This window comes from Schistocerca gregaria, chromosome 2 (genome assembly GCF_023897955.1).
Source record: "Schistocerca gregaria isolate iqSchGreg1 chromosome 2, iqSchGreg1.2, whole genome shotgun sequence".
NCBI classification, from domain to species: Eukaryota; Metazoa; Arthropoda; class Insecta; order Orthoptera; family Acrididae; genus Schistocerca; species Schistocerca gregaria.
This window is the reverse complement of record NC_064921.1, coordinates 840,937,890-840,957,611: the sequence shown is the minus strand read 5'-3', so window position 1 is coordinate 840,957,611 and position 19,722 is coordinate 840,937,890. Positions and strand designations below refer to the sequence as shown.

Genomic DNA, 19,722 nt, shown 5'->3' with positions numbered 1-19,722 from the left:
TCAACGACATCCTTGTGAAACACTTGGTTCACAGTTTGCCTTGGAGCAGCAAATTCTTGATTCACGAAAGCCCGGATGTCAGTTGTCGACTTTTCCATCAGTTTCTGAAGCTGAAGGTCTCCCTGAGTGGGGTTCCTCTTCAAAGTATTCTCGGCGATACAAAAATGATTTGTGCCAGCGAAAAACTTGTGATCTTGATCAGCAAAGTTCCCCATGGGCTTTTTCAAAGGTCACAGTCGTGGATTTCCCACGGTTAACATAAAACCTGATGGTATGACGTTGCTCCAGATTCCGCTATTCCATTTTCGTACCACACAACAAATGGCTCTCTCAAAACTCAGGTGATAACTGTAAGTAGCTGAAATATTGACTGAGCGTCAAGAACTGATAAAAACACCGCTCTGCACAAGCAGAACAACACAGCGTTGTCAGATCGCTCAGTCTAGTCAGTCTTGTTACTTTCCTCACACACCTCGTACATTCTGTGTTATGTACCGCTTTATCATTATACAGAGTGATCAAAGTCAAAATAAAACTGTTATAATTATGTTTTGTACACTTGTCGACTGTCCAAATGCTAGTTGACTATAACAGCACCGAAACGAAAGATGACATAGTCTGGCAAAAATGGCTAGACTCTTTCTTCCGAAAATGATTCGACGAATAAGATCATAGTGCAAATCCAAAGATCTACTGTCACGCAATGCAAAAATGACAGATGTGGAAATAAGATAGTATGCAACTGACAGATAGCTCGAATAACTCGACAAACGCAGTGCCAAGACGTGACGGGTTACCAGTTTGAGTCCATATTGAACCTGCAGACGAACTGGCCTCATACCTATCTTCAGTTTACCCTTCAAACAACGAAGCGTGTCAGATGATTAGTAAAAGGCACAGAGTGCTCCAGTCCATCAAAAGCTCGTTCGGACCTACAGAGCTATCTCAGCGACGTCGATATCATGTAGAATTGTAGAATATTAAGCTCACATATGACAACTTCTATGGAGCCCATGGAGCCCTATGTAGGAGTCAGTATGGGTTACTCAAGCACAGAGCGTGTGAGGCAGAATGTGCTCTGTTCGTTAATATGATCCAGGTGACACTAGGCACCACAGATCGGGGTGTGGTGTGTTTGTTCCATAAAACGTGCCATTCAGTGCTGCTCTTCTGCCTGCCAAACAAAATAATTGTTGCTATTGATCTGAACAGAATTCAGCTTGCCGACTTCGTTCACTGACATTATTAAAAGCGAAACAAGAATTTGGTGTACCTCAAGGTAGAGTATGGTCGCTACCGCTCCCCATAAACAGAGTGAATCAAAAATGAGGGAAAAACATTTTGTGCCCAGTGTCACACATTGAGTCACAAACGCGAAATGGTGTTTTCCATATTCCTATGTCAAGAAATGGCAGTGCATCTGAACTGCATGATCCTGTGGATTCCTGTGCTCCTGAATAGGATAGGAGGAAAGAGCGGCACTTCACCACATAGTTGGTGGTTGCTTTAATTTATCCTTGATATGTTGGCCAAACTACATGTCTAATTCTGGAGATACGCATAAAACAACATTCGAAATCGTGCTAAACCCATTCTCTGTAAATTATTTCGAGCAGTTAGTTCATGAGCCCACGCGAGTAGTAAACGGTTGTGAAAGCACACTTGAACTCTTAGCAACAAATACTCCTCAGTTAATAACGAGCATCAAAACGGATATAGGGATTATTGAACACAGGGTTGTCGTAGCGAGACTGAATATTGTAACCCCCAAATCCAAAAATTAACGACACAATCAACCTATCCAACAATAAAATTTAACTTGATGCCTTTCTGAGAGACAATCTTCACTCCTTCAGAATTAATAATATGAGTGTAGACCAGATGTGGCTTGAATTCAAAGAAATAGTATCGGCAGCAATTGAGAGATTTATACTAAACAAATTAACAAACGACGGAGCTGAACCACCTTAGTGCACAAAACGGGTCAGAACACTGTTGCAGAAACAATGAAACAAACATGCCAAATTTAAACAGATGCAAAATGCGAAAAATTTGCGATATTTTACAGAAGCTCGAAATTTAGCGTGGACTTCAATGCCTGATGCTTATAACAGTTTCCACAATGAAACTTTGTTGTCCCTAAACCTGGCAGAAAATCCTAAGAGATTCAGGTCGTATGTGAAGTATGTTAGCGGCAAGAAACAATCAATGCCTTCTGTGCGCGATAGCAATGGAGATACTATCAAAGGCAGTGCTAACAAAGCAGAGTTACTAAACACAGCATTCCGAAATGCCTTCACAAAAGAAGACGAAGTAAATATTCCAGAATTCGAATCAAGAACAGCTGCCAACATGAGTAACTTAGAAGTAAATATCCTCGTAGTAGTGAAGTAACTTCAATCACTAAATAAAAGCAAGCCTTGTGGTTCTAACTGTATATCAGTTAGGTTCCTTCCAGAGTATGCTGATGCATTAGCTCCATATTTAACAATCATAATCAACCGTTCGCTCGACGAAAGATCCGTACCCAAAGATTGGAAAGTTGCATAGGTCGCACCCATAGTCAAGACAGGTAGTAGGAGTAATCCACTAAATTACAGGCCCATATCATTAACGTCGATATGCAGCAGAATTTTGGAATAAATAATGTGTTCGAACTTTATGAATTACGCCGAAGAAAACGGTCTACTGACACACAGTCAACATGGATATAGAAAACGTCGTTCTTGTGAAACACAACCAGCTGTTTATTAGCGTGAAATGTTGAGTTCTACTGACAAGGGACTAGAGATTGATTACGTATTTCTGGATTTCCACAAGGACTTAGATCCTTTACCACAGAAGCGGGTTGTAGTGAAATTGCGTGCTTATGGAATATCGTCTCAGTTATGTGACTGGATTCGTGTTTTCCTGTTAGAGACGTCACAATTCGTAGTAATTAACGGAAAGTCATCGAGTAAAACGGAAGTGATTTCTGACGTTCTCCAAGATAGTATTATAGGCCTTTTGATGTTACTTATCTATATAAACTATTTGGGAGACAATCTGAGCATCCGTCTTAGGTTGTTTGCAGATGACGTTGTCTTTTAAAAACTAAAAAAGTCATCAGAAGATCGAAACAAATTGCAGAAAGATTTAGAAAAACACTGCCGGACTCACTACTGTGTGCGGTCGGCGGGCGCACAGGAAATCGGACATGCTTGCGTGACCTTGATGCGATGCTGACAGACGCCTTGCCCAACGGTTCATCGTGCTTTTGTTCATTGACTGGTCTCCATACACATTGCGCAAGCCCCTATGAATATCTGCGACGTTCTGGTTTTCACCAAAATAAACTCCAGATCTCTGCGTGAAACGCACCTCTATTATAGACGCCATTTTGAAGGCAACGTATAGTGCCGCCATCTATCGTAAGTTCATGAAGCTGTAGGGGCTGAATCGGAAATATTCACTAAGCGGAAATATTCCCACTATGTCCCACAACAAATTCAGCATTTTTACAACCGAAATAGGCCGAGAAAAATGTGTGTTGCGGTACTTATTGAACGCCTTCGTAAAATTTCACGAAACATCAGTAGAAAAGTAAATTCAGATTGAGAGTTTGGCAGGTATTTGACAGCACCAGTTGAGCTAACGGTGAACACCAGTAGACTCCGTAGAAGATCCCAGCAGAGTGGTCCGCAAGTTTACCGAATATACCAAGTTGACGCAGCCTAATATCGTGGCAGATTTTAGCTTCAGTGATAAGGTCACAAAGCCTGTACACTTACATACATCAAATGTATTCATAGCCGTGGGTGATACAGGTCATACGATTGTTGTTGACCGAAATTGGAATGGAAATAAGTATCTATCCACAAAATCTCATAAATATCAGAATGGTGTTGCATGGTGTAACGCCCCCCATTTTCGATAGTTTATATATCCTGACTCCTGTCGCCACCAATTAATATTGAACATAGAGGCTCAACATTTCTAAACCGTTAATGAATCATCATTCAGATTTCTTTAAGAAAAATTAGAGTGCGATGAAACTGCATGAAATGTTGGAAAAGCTTCATGGTCACTTTTCGATTGGCAAAAGATTCCGGATTATTCACCTATTCCTATCTCTGGGAGGGGACTGCAAAGGCGGAGGTGACTATGAGTTCCGGCCGGTGTGGCCGAGCGGTCCTAGGCGCTACAGTCTGGAACCACACTGTTCCATAGACGGGAAGGACAGATAGATGCGATAACTATCGTACAATCAGCTTGACAGCCGATGCAGCCAAACTGCTGACAAGAGGAATATACGCGCAGAAGAATGGAAAATAACATTCAGAATCTGCTAGAAGAGCCGATTGGCCTTAGCAAAGGTAAAGGCACGAGAGAGGCAGTTCTGACATTGCGCTTGACAATGTAAGCATGGCTAAAGAAAAATCAAGATACGCTCAGACGGTTTGTCGACCCAGGAAAAGCGTTCTGCAAGCCCTCTGATTAAAAAGGGGTAAGTCATGCAAGCAATTTTTCGCCCCTACTGTTCAAACCACACAATGAAGAAGCAATGACTGAAACAAAAGAAAGGTTCAAGAGTGGGATTAAAATTCAGGTTGAAAGGATACCAGTGGTAGGATTCGCTGATGACATAACTATCCTCAGTGAAAGTGAAGAAGAGTTACACGATCTGTTGAATGGAATGAACAGACTTGTGATTACAGAATGTGGACTGATGGTAAACAGGAATAAGATAAAAGAGGTGAGAAGTAAGGGGAATGAGAATGTCGAAGTTTAGGAATTCTGCTACCTTGGAAACAAAATAGCCCATGACAGACGAAGCAAACAGTGCATAAAAAGCAGACTAGTTCAGGCAAATAGACATTCCTGACCAAGAGAAGTTTGGCGTTATCAAAATACACTGAAAAGCCAAGGAATCTGGTGCACCTGCCTAATATCGTGTACAGCCCTCGCGGGCACTCAGAAGTGCCGCAACACTACGTGGCGTGGACTTGACTTATGTCTGCAGTAGTGCTGGAGGGAACTGATACCATGAATCTCGTAGAGCTGTCCGCAAGTCAGGAAGAGTACGAGGGGGTGGAGAGCTCTTCTGAACAGCCCGTTGCAAGGCATCCCAGATATGCTCAACAAAGTTCATGTGTGGGGTGTATGGTGGGCAGCGAAAGTGTTCCTGAAGCCACTCTGTAGCAATTACGGATGTGTGGGGTGTCGCATCCTGGAGTTTCTCAAGTCCGTCGGAATGCACTATGGACATGAATGTCTGCAGATGATCAGACAGTATGCTTGCGTACGTGTCACCTATCAGAGTCGTATCTACTCCAACAGCACGTGATCCACATCATTACAGAGTCTCCACCAGCTTGAACAGTCTCCTGCCGACATGCTGGGTCCATGCATTCATGAGTTTGGCTCCATACCCATACACACCCATCCGCTCGATACAATTTGAAACGAGGCGCGTCCGACCCCTTAACATGTTTCCAGTCATCAACAGTCCAGTGTTGGTGACGATGGGCCCAGGCGAGGCATAAAGCATTGCATCGTGCTTCATCAAAGGCACACGAGTGGGCCATAGGCTACGAAAGCCAATATCAATGATGTTTCGTTGAATGTTTCGCTCGCTGACACTTGTTCTTGGCACAGAATTGAATTCTGCAGAAATTTGCGAAGGGGTTGCACTTCTGTCATGTTGAACGATTCTCTTCAGTCATCGCTAGTCCCGTTCTTGCAGGATCTTTTTCCGACCGCGGCGATGTCGGAGATTTGATGTTTTACCGGACTACTGATATTCACTGTACACTCGTGAAATGGTCGTACTGGAAAATCCCCAGTTCAGCGCTATATCACAGATGCTGCGTTCCATCGTACGTGCGCCGACTATAACACCACGTTCAAATTCACTTAAACCTTGTTAACTTACCATTGCAGCAGCAGTAACCGGTCTAACACCTGTTCCAGAGGCTTGTTGTCTTACATATGCGTTGCCGACAGCAGCGCCTCATTCCGCCTGTTTGCATGTCTCTGTATTTTAATACGCATAACTACACCAGTTTCTTTGGCACTTCAGTGTATAAGCTTTAGTCTGAGAAAGAAATTTCTGAGGATGTAATTTTGGAGCACAGCACTGTATGGTGGTGAATCATGGGCAGTTGAAAAACCGGGACAGAATAGAAGCGTCTGAGTCGTGGTGCTACAGAATAACGCTGAAAATCAGGTGGACTGATAAGGAATGAGGAGGTTCTCCGCTGGGGAAGCAAGGAGCAGATGGAAAACATTCCAGAGGTGAATTAAGTCAATATTCTTTATGAAGGCTACGCCGTGATCATGTTTCTGTCAGTAACGAATGTGCAGCAAAATTGCTCACATTACCTTCCAAAATTTATGTCGTATGGCCTAGGAATATTTTCTCCTCTAAAATAAATGCGGTTTTCATTTATTCCATATTCTTGTGTTAATATTTTATTCTACATAATACCACATCACAGTTTGTTACTTTAATCAGTAAACTCTTTGAAGTGAAAAGTTATACTCTGTGGCGTTCCCACTAACTGATTAGTTAGTTCGTTATCAACTGAAAACCGAAATACATAGCGGAGAACTCCAATGTGATAAAGAATATTTTGTGTGTCCTACAGTATTCATTTATTTTGTTAACCTGTTTTCGGCTTACAAGTCCATTATCAGACTTTAACTATCGTCGCCAAAAACACTGAACAACGATGAGGAAAATGTAAGACGTCGAGAGTGAGTTAGGAAAACAGAGTAAATGTCATCCTCGACAGGGCAGTGGTAATGTAGTTAAAAATATGAAACAGTAAATAAATACCAAGGGACAAACCAGAAAATCATTAACGCTAAACCTCTAAAAACAGCGCCTACATACCAATTTTCCACAGTCAAATAAAATTAATACAAAACAAGAGTACAGGAGAATAGCTTGAAGAGGTGTTACATATGGAAGATGATACGGAAACAGAGTTAAAGACATACTGGGCAACTGTAACAGGAAATACCAAAGCCAAATTATTTGTTTGTGTAAGAAGAGTTTCTGCTATTCTAGGGAAGATGCACACGTTATAAAACATAATGTACGGAGTCATTACACAATCACACTAAAAGAAACAAGTAAGGAAAAATAGAGGAATGGAATGGAACAGACAGTGTAGAAGTACTGAAACGTTTCAAGGATTTACAAGGGGACTGCACCCACTCGTTTGTCCAAATTTGTCGTATGTGCAGGACTTGTTCAGAAATGAAAGAGACAGAAGTTGGCGTTCCAGCTGGTCAAATGCTTAGCAAAAAAAATTTTTGGCACGGTTTGGAAGAGCCATGAGCCATTTGTGTTAGCGTAGTTTCCGGACAGCGGTGGGTGCGGCATGAAGATTACAGGGCTGTAACGCTAGGGACGTGCGGTCGAGTCCCTGGACGGAAACATTTGTTATTTTCCATTTTTACGGTATTTGAAGTGCAAATTAACCGAAATTCTCTTGGTGTCTTGCACATGTCATGATCGTCACATTTTTATGAGTTTCTTTTAAAGTTTTCGCCACGGTTCGAATCCTGCCTCGGGCATGGATGTGTGTGATGTCCTTAGGTTAGTTAGGTTTAAATAGTTATAAGTCTAGGGGACTGATGACCTCAGATGTTAAGTCCAATAGTGCTTAGAGACATTTTTTTGAAGTTTCTGTAGCAATGCAAACTTGGTTTACATACACAAAATGATCCCTCTCATCGCAGAGTTGTGCAGCAAACCATCTGCAACGCATCAATTTGACAAATAATGGCGACGGTAGCTGGTGACGTATAGTGGAATGTACTTTGATTCAGTCTTCTCGGTATTTGATTTCTTTATCTCTCTCTCTCGATGAGATAGGTTGCAGTTTTGAAGTTTTTTGATCAACTTATTTTGCTGTCGATAAAATAGACGTCGCAGGGTTGCACTAGCGGAGTACATTTGGGGGAAATCATTTCAGTACTGCAGGATGGCAGTCCTCCTTCATGTCGAAAAATGTAGTCCTATAGTTGCGGATTTGTTTGCCTTCTTCATGAGTTAATTAACAGAGAAATTTCTTTACCTGCACGTAGGGCTTCGTCACACCAGTCAGAAAATTTTTGTGTAAAGCTGTTGTAAGTTTCCACATTTTGACAAAGTATATTTTGTCGCATACTCGTCCACCGTTTCTTAGAACGCTCTGTCCAAAAGAGCAAATATTGTCTTGTAGGCATACGTAGACTTGGCAATAATTTTCCACAAAGGATTACAACGTTCTGCGCTGTACACTTGGTTACTTCGATCATTTCCGCCTCATTTGCAAAGTAAATAATGTAAATAAAATTCCCCCTTGGGACTCGACCCCACGACCTTCAGATTGCAAATCCGTGAGACAAGTGGGCGTGGTTTTCCTGTAAGTCAAGTTCAGAACAGGGGGAAGTTTTTTGCCTTTACGAAGTGATGGATATTGGACCATGGCTGGTAGCTGTGGTGCTCAGTCAGTATAAACTCAGCAAATGTGGAATCATAATTCAGCAATCTCCAGCCGCATTCAGCCAACATAGTTGTTACGTCTCTGACTGACGAATATAAAACTTACCACAGTCAGGACAAGAAATTTTGTATACCTCACTTGTTCAAGGACAGTAATCTATCACAGACTGATGGTGGTTTTTGTAAGACGAAAATCGTTTAACAATATAAATCAGTATTGTTGAACATAGACAATATTATGCTTACATCTCTAATCATTAAATTGTAGCAAAAGGCGACGAAAGAATCAGTAACGTAGCATGATGAAGAACAGGTGCAAGTGTGTAAAACTAGCGAGGATATGGTTCGAGTGCATATAAACTCAAAATAAGTTCAGCTCAAAGAACTTTACAAGTAACTAGGTTGGTGCACAACTTCGTAGCATTTTTCCATCAGTTTAATAAACGGAATACACTACTGGCTATTAAAATTGCTACACCAAGAAGAAATGCAGATGATAAACGGGTATTCATTGGACAACTATATCATACTAGAACTGACATGTGATTACATTTTCAAGCAATTTTGGTGCATACATCCAGAGAAATCAGTATCTAGAACAATCACCTCTGGCCGTTATAACTACCTTGATACGCCTGGGCATTGAATTAAACAGAGCTTGGATGGTGCGTATAGGTACAGCTGCCCACGCAGCTTCAACACTATACCACAGTTCATCAAGAGTAGTGACTGGCGTATTGTGACGAACCAGTTGCTCGGCCATCATTGACCAGACGTTTTCAATTAGAGAGATCTGGAGAATGGGCTGGCCAGGGCAGCAGTCGAACATTTTCTGTATCCAGAAAGGTCCGTACAGGACCTGCAACATGTTATCGTGCATTGTCCTGCTGATATGTAGGGTATCGCAGGGATCGAATGAAGGGTAGAGCCACGGGTCGTAACACATCTGAAATGTAACGTCCACTGATCAAAGTGCCGTCAATGGGAACAAGAGGTGACCGAGACGTGTAACCAATGGCACCCCATACCATCACGCCGGGTGATAAGCCAGTATGGCGATGACAAATACACGCTCCCAATGTGCGTTCACCGCGATGTCGCCAAACACGGATGCTGTAAACAGAAAAAAATGACGTTTTACCCTTCGTGCACCCAGGTTCGTCGTTGAGTACACCATCGCAGGCGCTCCTGTCTGTGATGCAGCGTCAAGGATAACCGCAGCCATGGTCGCCCGAGCTGATAGGCCCTGCTGCTGCAAAAGTCGTCGAACTGTTCGTGCAGTAGGTTGTTATCTTGCAAACGTCCCCATCAGTTGACTCAGGGATCGAGACGTGGCTGCACAATCCGTTACAGTCGTTCGGATAAGATGCTTGTCATCTCGACTACTAGTGATACGAGGCCGTTTGGATCCAGCATCCTCCTGAACCCACCGATTCCATATTCTGCTAACAGTCATTGGATCTCGACCAACGCGAGCAGCAATGTTGCGATACGACAAACGCTATCGCGATAGGCTACAATCCGACCTTTATCAAAGCCGGAAACGTGATGGTAAGCATTTCTCCTCCTTACACGAGGCATCACAACAACGTTTCACCAAGCAACGTCGATCAACTGCTGTTTGTGTATGAGAAATCGGTTGGAAACTTTCCTGATGCCAGCACGTTGTAGATGTCTCCACCGGCTCCAACCTTGTGTGATTGCTCTGAAAAGCTAATCATTTGCGTATCACAGCATCTTCTTCCTGTCGATTAAATTTCGAATCTGTAGCACATCTTCGTGGTGTAGCAATTTTAATGGCCAGTAGTATAGATAGACATAACAGAGGCTTTAGTCATCAATAATATATTCCCCTTCCCTGTTTACAGCAGTTCGACATCGCTGGGGTAACTTTCCTATTCTGCGACAGTAGAAGTCACTTGGCTTTGAGGGGAAGAACTCATCGAACCATGTTTGGAGCGTTTTATCATCCGGAAAGGTAGTTATCTGAAGACTGTTCGACAGAGAGCGTGAAGAGTGAAAATTTGAGGACGCAAGACCAGTTGAATGAGGTGGGTGCGCAATGACTTGCCATCCAAACTCCTGTGCAGAGATTTTTCTCAGTCAAGTATAATGCGTGCCGGCGTTTTCGAGGTGCAGTGTCTGTTCATGCAGTCTTCCTGGTCGCTACTCTTGGATTGCCCTGCAATACGTCTCAGTTGTTGACAAAAAACTTCAGCAGTGACTGTTACACCTCGGAGAAGCAAATCGTAGCACCACACACCGTTGCTGCTCCACCAGATGCATAACATTATCTTTTGTTGATGCACAGAAGTCTTTGTACGGCAGTTGCTGTTTTGCGTTGGTTTGTTTTGGGAGAAGAGACCAAACAGCGAGGTCACCGGTCTCATCGGATTAGGGAAGGTTCAAAAATGGTTCAAATGGCTCTGAGCACTATGAGACTTAACATCTGTGGTCATCAGTCCCCTAGAACTTAGAACTAATTAAACTTAACTAACCTAAGGACAACACACACATACATGCCCGAGGCAGGATTCGAACCTGCGACCGTAGCAGTTGCGCGGTTCCGGACTGCGCGCCTAGAACCGCTAGACCACCGCGGCCGGCGATTAGGGAAGGACAGGGAAGGAAGTCGGTCGTGGCCTTTCAAAGGAACCATCCCTTCATTTGCCGGAAGCGATTTAGGGAAATCACGGAAAACCTAAATCAGGATGGCCGGACGCGGGACTGAACCGTCGTCCTCCCGAATGCGAGTCCAGTGTGCTAACCACTGCGCCACCTCGCTCAGTAGAGCTCCTGTTTTCTTTGCGCTCAGCCAATCCTTTTATTTTCTTACGTAAGTGTGAAGACACCACTTCACATCACCAATAACTATCGAGGATAGCAATGATCGGTGTTGTTCACGATCCAAGTGACGATAAGCAAGCAAAAGTGCACATCTGGTTACCCGCCGATTTTTGTGATTGTGCCATGAGTTATCCATACATTCGATTCCTGAACTTTTCCTATTGCATGCAAATGTCGCACGACTGTAGAATGATCACATTTAACCACACATCTGCCATTTCTCGAGTACAGTGGCTGGATCATTATAGATTAATCCGTCCAAACGATCTGCATCAAACCCCAGAGGTCATCCTGAACGTGGAACGTCATTAATGTCAAGACGATCCTCTTTAAAACAAGAAAACCATTTTTTTGCCGGCCGGGGTGGCCGAGCGGTTCTAGGCGCTATTGTCTGGAACCTCGCGACCGCTACGGTTGCAGGTTCAAATCCTGTCTCGGGCATTGATGTGTGTGATGTCCTTAGGTTAGTTAGGTTTAACTAGTTCTAAGTTCTAGGGGACTGATGACCTCAGAAGTTAAGTCCCATAGTCCTCAGATCCATTTTGAACCATTTTGTTGCCGTGCTCTATTCAATAACATTACCCCCATACATGGCTCAAATGTTTCTCGCTGCGTCCGCCGTTGTCACCCCGCTATTGAACTCAAACGGAAGAATACGTTGGAAACGTTCTAATTTCTCCAGTTGGCTCTAAATTTTCTAACGATCACGTCTCCACTCACAATCTCCAAATGACAAAATGAGAAGATGGAAACTGAAACAGCTATAGTGAACTACAAATAAAAATGACAATCGATAAATAAACCTATAGCAACTGAAATACCAACATGAAAAAAACAGCTCTACGAACTTACGCACAAACCTAATAAATTACCTTCTATAGGTGGCAGAAGATAGGGCCGAGATTTACCAGATTGCTTTAATAACAAAGCATCCAGTTTCGCAGACAGGAAAATTACTTGAATATTGCCTTTTTGCCGATAGCTTCGCACAAGGACTGTAAGGAGTTGCTCGAGGAAATAACTTCTGCTCCGTTGCACAGTTATTAACAAGTGTTTTGCCGAGCGTGTAAATTGTTCCTCGCGCTGGCCTCTTAAATGATCCCTGGCAAGTCTGCCGCTTCCTTTCCTCGCTCCTTCCATCCTTTCTTGTGGTTACGGCACCAGCGGTGTATCGCAGTGCATTCGCCTTTTACTCTCCTAATAACGCTTTCGGCGCGGCTCGCCTTAGCCGACATTAATGAGAGCCAAAAGTGGTTACGGAGGATGCTGCCTAAGCGCACTCACGAGGAGCCTACAGCCGGCGCGTTTTAGAAAGTGAATTACTGCGCGAAGCAGCTGATTGGTCTGTTCCGGTGAGGAGAGGGGAGGGGGGAGGCGTCACGTGGTACAAACAGGCTCGAGTGACGAGGCCTGCCTCATTCGGGAAGCGGCTGTGCCGGCCGTGGCGAGAGGAACCCGTTTGGCACACGAGCTGCGTCACCTCCGCACGCGTTGCCAGGGGTCGCTCCCGCCGCCGCTGAATTATCTCTCCGCACGACGGCGTAACTTTAGGCGCAATGACCATAAATTTTGCCCCAGGTTCCGTGTGAAACTCAGCGGCAGTAACCTGGTCAGCGAAAATGAGCCGAAGAGATATACGGTGGTAATGAAAAGTCGCACAAGAGCGGTAACCTCGAGCTCCCGAAATACCCTTAAGTTGCGCAAGCTTACTAGAACGGGCAGTGACACCAGTTCACCCAGAAGAATTTTAATCACTATGACACCGGCCGCGGAAGCCTACGTTCTTATATCAGTTCACCACAGTTTATTCAGCAGAAATTACACTACCACTCTGGATTTGCAAGTTAGTCCGGAAACGAGATGTTGTCAGCTGCTGATTAATTTTTTATGAATACCAAATTGTGAAGAATATACAAATAAACAGACGATACTGGTTCAGGTTATTGTACCTCAGTAGTCAAGCTTAGAGTGTGAGCAAAATCGTGACAAACCTTAAAAACGAGTCAATTTCTTTAAAGAAAACCACGTCACAACAACGCTCGTAACAGACTGTTTCCAAACGGCGGGTTTTCTAGTTCACAAAATTTGTTATGAGTGAAAGAAATACACGATACTGGTGTATTTTAAAAATTGGTTCTCGCCTGTTGCGATGGCTTAACAGCTGAAAACTGGTTTGTAAAAAAATTAATATCGTAGAATTTTACACCAGCGTTCTGTGTTTCTTCGTTCATGACATCTAAATATTGAACCAAGAACCAGTGGTGAAGTCCATTAATTTTCTAAAAATTTGGGTAAAAAATTGTTCTTTTTTTTATTTGCTGCGTGTTTTATTTAGAATTGAAATAGCCTTTGTCTCACACAAACATTATATTTAAAACGACCTTGATATCTAATATCTCAAGATATTTACTTCGTTGCAGTGATAATATATCGTCTACAATCGTTCATTTTTGTTCGTGTTTGTTATAATGAAAATTCTCATGATGCAATAACACTCGAAATGTGGTACCATAGAACAATGCTGAAGATTATATGGTTAGTTCACATAACTAATGAGGACGTATTGAGTAGAACTGGGGAGAAGAGAAATTTGTGGCACAACCTGACTAGAAGAAGGGATCGGCTGGTAGGACGTGTTCCGAGGCATCAACGGATCAACAGTTTAGTATTGGAGGGTAGCGTGGAGTGTAGACATCGTAGAGGGAGACCAAGAGATGGATGCACTAAGCAGATTCAGAAGGATGTAGGTTGCAGTAATTACTGGGATATGAAGAAGCTTGCACAGGATAGAGTAGCATGGAGAGCTACATCAAACCAATATCAGGACTGAAGACCACAACAACAACAACTTCGTTATGTAACGGAGAAGCACCATGTCTTAAGACGCGTTTACAGCTGCACGCAAATGCTAAGTATCCGAAAGTTTCGTATGCTGTGCCGTTTAGTGGAGGGAAGAAGATACGCGTGTCTTCCGTGAGCATAGAAATTTCTCGATCCGTAGCGTAGTTCTCACTCCCTACATGCCTGCCGATATAAATATGCTGAACCCGGACATACTGTCTTGCATCGTAGATGGATAAACAGAAGGGAAAAGATGTAGCAGTAGTCACTGGGAAAACGTAGAACGCAAGCAAAGTGGCAGCCTTTTCCGAAAGCCATGCAAAGGAAAATGACACTTGTCCGCTGCGTAGGAAAGGGAAGCGAAGTGCGTGCAGCGACAAGCGACCGGTGCGTAACAGTTACTACGCACCTGTGCGTGTGAGTAGAGCACGTGGTCTTGCGAGGAAGGCCGACCGACGCCGCCCTCGGTCGGGTCGATATCCCAGAGGCGCCCGCGAGAACGGGACCGACAACAAAGCGCGCTCGCGACCACTTGGCGGTCGGCGGGAAGCACTTGTTCAAGGTGCCGGTAGCTCAGCAACCACTGGACGCCGCGGCGCGCTAGACTGATAACTGATAACACAGTCACGTGATCAGCAGCGCTGAAGAATAGGGGCCGGGTGGCCGCGTGTCACGTCACAACATAGCCCGCCTGTTGATTGCACATACTAGCCAGAGGCAGGTGGCGCGCGTGGTACGACGGGAAACAGCTGACTGCCGCCTTCTGGCCTCTCGTACACACACTCAGCTCATCACGGTCGCGCTTGGCAAGTTGCCGCGTCCTTGCGAGCACATGGTCGCCAGTGTAGGGGGTGGGAGGAGGAGGGAGGAAACGGCGTTTCGCTTTCGTCGCGTCGCTCAGGGAATACTGGCGAACGACCTCGCCTCCACACTGGGTCACGGACGACAGTGCCTCACCCGCGCGTGCTCGCGTTCGGCAAGTAACGTGTTGCTCGCCGGCGCATGCGCAGTAGCGACAGTGCGCAGTACCGACCGTTCAGCTCAGTCAGCGAAGCTCGACTGAGGCCTGGTTGCCGCCGCGTCTGGTCCAGCAGCATGGGTTAGTCACACGAGAAGAGGGGAGGGGTGGGTGGAGGGGGAAGGAGGTGCGCGCGCAGCTCTGCCTCCCCGCCCGCAGCCGCTTGCTTGGCACCGAACGAGTCCGCGGCGTTTTCCGCCAGCAGGCTTTGCTCGTTGCTACTGCACCAACGCCGGTTGGGCGCGTAGCGGCAACACCACGCTCAGATGTTAATCGCAGCGCCGATACCTGTAATCTCTCTCTCTCTCAGTACCACTCGTGAAACAGGTTGTGCGCGAAAGAATAATGACCCCTTCTTGGTGCCCGGTTTCTCGTTAATCGCGGAAGGAAGCGTGTTCCGAACAGCTTTCGTCAACCCAAAAAGTAAAAAGAACTACAGTACGAACATATACCAGTGCTAATGACCACAACAACACTGCCATTCTGACCCATATTAGGAGTAAACATAGATCTTCTGAAATGAGATGGTGAGCTCTGTATAATTTCAAGAAATGATCGGCTGTACTATTTATTATCATCATAATCATCTTGAACAGTTTCGAGACCCAGGCTGGGTATGTTTGGAACATGAGCACCGCCATCTAGTCCTGTTTTGCAGCCATCTTCCTGTGTCATCTTGCTATGTTCACTCTGCTGCAATCCTCGCCTATTTTTAAACACGCTTCTCTACACCTGTCACCCACCTATACCTAGGTCTTCCTCGTGCTCGTTTCCTTCACATTTCACTTTCGTGTACATTCTAGCGAAACCTCTTGTTTCCCGTTCCCTTCACGAGCCCGTGCCATCTTAGCCTTGATTTTTCTATCCTGCTCTGCAAGGGTTCCTATTTTAATATTTCCTTTACCCTTTCATTCTACATTCTATCTCTTCTTGTTACTCATACTCTATTATTATGTTTGTGAGGAATTTCATTTAAAATACCTGTAGTCCGCTTACATCTCTTTTCTTCATTACCCTTGTTTAAGATGCGTCGGTCTGCACAGGGATGTAGTAACTTAGATATATTGCTTCTTTGCTTCCTTGTGGGACGTCTTTGTTCCAAATCAGGCTCCTGACACTATGCAGGAATGCTTCTGCCTGTGTGCCACACTCACTGATGTGTTTCACATTTCTTCCATTTTCCTGTATCACACTTCTCAGTTACTTGATACTTTCCACTTCCTTCAATTGTTCACCTCCAATTCTTATTTTGCTAGTTGGTCTGCCATTCTGTCTATCTGTAACCAGAATTTCGCATTTCTTGGCATTAAATTTCATTCCACACTGTCTCAATATTTCTTCCCAAGCATCCAGCTGTTCCTGCATGACTTTCTCCCTGTTCTCCCAGATCATGAAGTCATCCGCCAACACTACTGCTTCCATTTTGTCTTCTCCAGTTTTTGCTGGCACCTTAGTCATTATCTCATCTAAGAGCACGATGAAGAAGAGAGTTGACAATGAAGTGCCTTGTTTCACACTACTAGTTTACTGGAACCAATCCGTCATTTCATTTTCCACTTTCACAGGACTCAGGCTTCCACAGTAATCTCCTCCACATTGCTTATTGTCTCTTTCCCACTCCATTCTTTTCTACTGGTTTCCAGACCTTTCTTCTATAGAAGCTATCAAACGCCTTTCCTGTATCGAGAAAGGCCATCACAAGGTCTTCCCCAAATTCGTAGTGGCACTTCTCGAGCTGCGTAGCTGCAAATATGAAGTCAAAGGTTGACTTCCCTGGTTGTTCCTCTCTCTATATGTTCTCAACCGTTGTTCGAACTCTGCTCTCTAGGGTCGTTTCGTATACCTTGCCACAGTGTCGTATCACAGTGATTTATTACAATTTCCACAATTGCATTTACCAATTAATAGTCATTATCATTATCTATATCTACATCTACATCTACATACATACCCCACAATTCATCATACAGTGCGTGGCGGAGGGTACCTCATACCACAACTAGCGTGTTCTCTCCCTGTTCCGCTCCCAAAAATGACTGTCTATATGCCTCTGTACGAGCACTAATCTCTCTTATCTTATCTTTGTGGTCTTTCTGTACTGCAGTCAGCCTCAAATGCTGGTTGTCTAAATTTCGTCAGTAGCGATTCACGAAAAGAATGCCTCCTTTCGTCCAGAGACTCCCACCCGAGTTCCTGAAGTATTTCCGTAACACTCGCGTGATGATCAAACCTATCAGTAAGAAATCTAGCATCTGAATTGCTTCTATGACCCCCCTCAATCTGACCTGATAGGTATCCCAAACGCTCGAGCAGTACTCAATAATAGGTCGTATTAGTGTTTTATAAGCGGTCTCCTTTGCAGATGAACCACATATTCCCAAAATTCTACCAATGAACCGAAGACGACTATCCGCCTTCCCCACAACTGCTATTACATGCTTGTCCCACTTCATATCGCTCTGCAGTGTTACGCCCAAATATTTAATCGACGTGACTGTGCCAAGCGCTACACTACTAATGGAGTATTCAAACATTACGGGATTCTTTCTCTTACTCATCTGCATTAATTTACATTTATCTATATTTAGAGTTAGCTGCGATTCTTTACACCAATCACAATTCCTGTCCAAGTCATCTTGTATCCTCCTACAATCACTCAACGACGACTCCTTCCCGTACACCACAGCATCATCAGCAAACAGCCGCACATTGCTATCTACCCTATCTAAAAGATTATTTATGTAGATAGAAAACAATTGAATTCACTTAGGTAGCAGTATGTACAGGAGGACGCCATAGGGGTAATAAATTATGTGCAGGTAGCTTCCTCGAGTATCAGTTTTTTAGCGAAACCTTTATCATCATTACAGTAGTTTCGGAGATTAATATTCTCACACAGACAAACTATAAATTATAGCGGTCCTCCCTGGGCTTTTTTCTTTCTCTAGTAATATTCCACCCCTTCAGTCCATATGGGCGAGAGATGGGCTGAAGAGCAAGTTGGTTGTACAACTTGCCCTTCAGCCAGAGTACATCTAACATACATCAGGAGGAAGGAAACAATAAAGTAAAAGGTGACAGATGTACAGGGGATTTTAAAAGTCGTAAAGACGAATTGATGGAACATTTTTGTACAAAAACCTCGATTTCTTCGTTGTTAACTGAAAACAGGAATACCAATAGGTACAATGCAAACAGTAAGAATATATTTAAAACGCATAAAACAATGTAGAACACTGGCCTTAAAAATGAAGGACTGCTCTGTCACTTTAAGTTGAAAGAACCACTCCTCTTGGTAGAGGAGAAAAATTCAGATGTTTCGTCGGGTAGGAGGCTGCGGGTGCAAAGATGACAGACTGATGGGTGGTACTGGTAAAGAAGGAATGTATGTTGAGTAGACAGGTAGGGGGGAGTAGTAAGGTGTGTGGTTAAGCCCAAAATATGAAGGGGAAAATTGGATAGGGAAAGGGCCTGGACTGATCAGCCAAAACAAGCGTGATCGGTTTTCTTTTTGACGTTAATGCATGCCCTCTTTTCAGCTCTATCATTAGGAAGCTTGATACAACTCTTTCTTCCATTTAACGGATCATAGGCGTGTATATGGATGTCCATGTGTAGTGTTCGGCGGAGTGCTTTAGCTGACACTCTAACTTCCAACTCGCAAAACTGGTAACCGATCAATTATAGCACTCAAGGCGGACTAACGTAACCATTAGGCGATTGATGTACCCCGCAATATCACACCATTATCCCCCCACCCCCAAAAAAAGTGTTGAAGAATCTTTTCCTCAACACCAATTGCTGTTTCGGTGGGTGGGTGGGTGGGGGGGGGGGGGGCGGAGATGCATTAACTCACAGCAGATAACAGTATTGCATTTAACGGTGGGATATTGGGCATGACTAAGGACGTCTAGGAGCTCTGCTTCCAACACAGAAACCTATGCTTCCAGAAACCTGGCTGGATCGTGGGACTCTCCTCCTGGGATCTAAGTTGTGGTGAAAGAGACTGGACGCTTAAAGGCTTTAGCAGCAGCATCGTATTCTGATGGTGACCTTTAATTATTGTATGTGTGTATTTTCAACATGACGCACTATTCTGAGGTCCTTCACTACACGACAGAAGAGGGAACTGCGGCAGTCACAAGATTACTATTACTACTACTACTACTACTATAACTACTGCTAGTGGATGACGATGCTACTGTTGCTGGCTGCGTGGAAGAGCAGGAAAGTGCACGTACTGTCATGCGCAAAAGTATCCGGACGACCTGAATTGTGATCCGCCTGATTTGCATGCAACCAACATAACGTAGCTGTCTAGCGTGACCTCTAATCGCTTTGCAGCACAGTCGTTCGACTACAAAATGGATACCACGAGAGACCACTGGACAACACTGTTCTTTGAGGCAATAAGTGCGATGTAACATCACACCATGATACTGCAAAAACTAGAAAACCACGTAATTAGAGGTGAGTTAGTCCCTAACGCTTGTACAAGTTACATTGATTTTCAAAAGCGTTACCATCTCATTACAAT

General features: G+C 44.1%; 1 protein-coding gene across 4 annotated transcripts in view; it reads right to left on the bottom strand.

Moving 5' to 3' along the window:
• The window catches only part of LOC126335195 (extracellular serine/threonine protein CG31145), a 1,599,051-nt gene extending 1,583,823 nt beyond the window's left edge, over positions 1-15,228 (bottom strand). For all 4 annotated transcript variants that reach the window (XM_049998199.1, XM_049998198.1, XM_049998200.1 and 1 more), the window contains exon 1: positions 14,577-15,228. The gene's annotated coding sequence lies outside the window, so the exon portion shown is untranslated. The remainder of the gene's footprint in view (positions 1-14,576) is intronic.
• Positions 15,229-19,722: the final 4,494 nt, after the last annotated feature.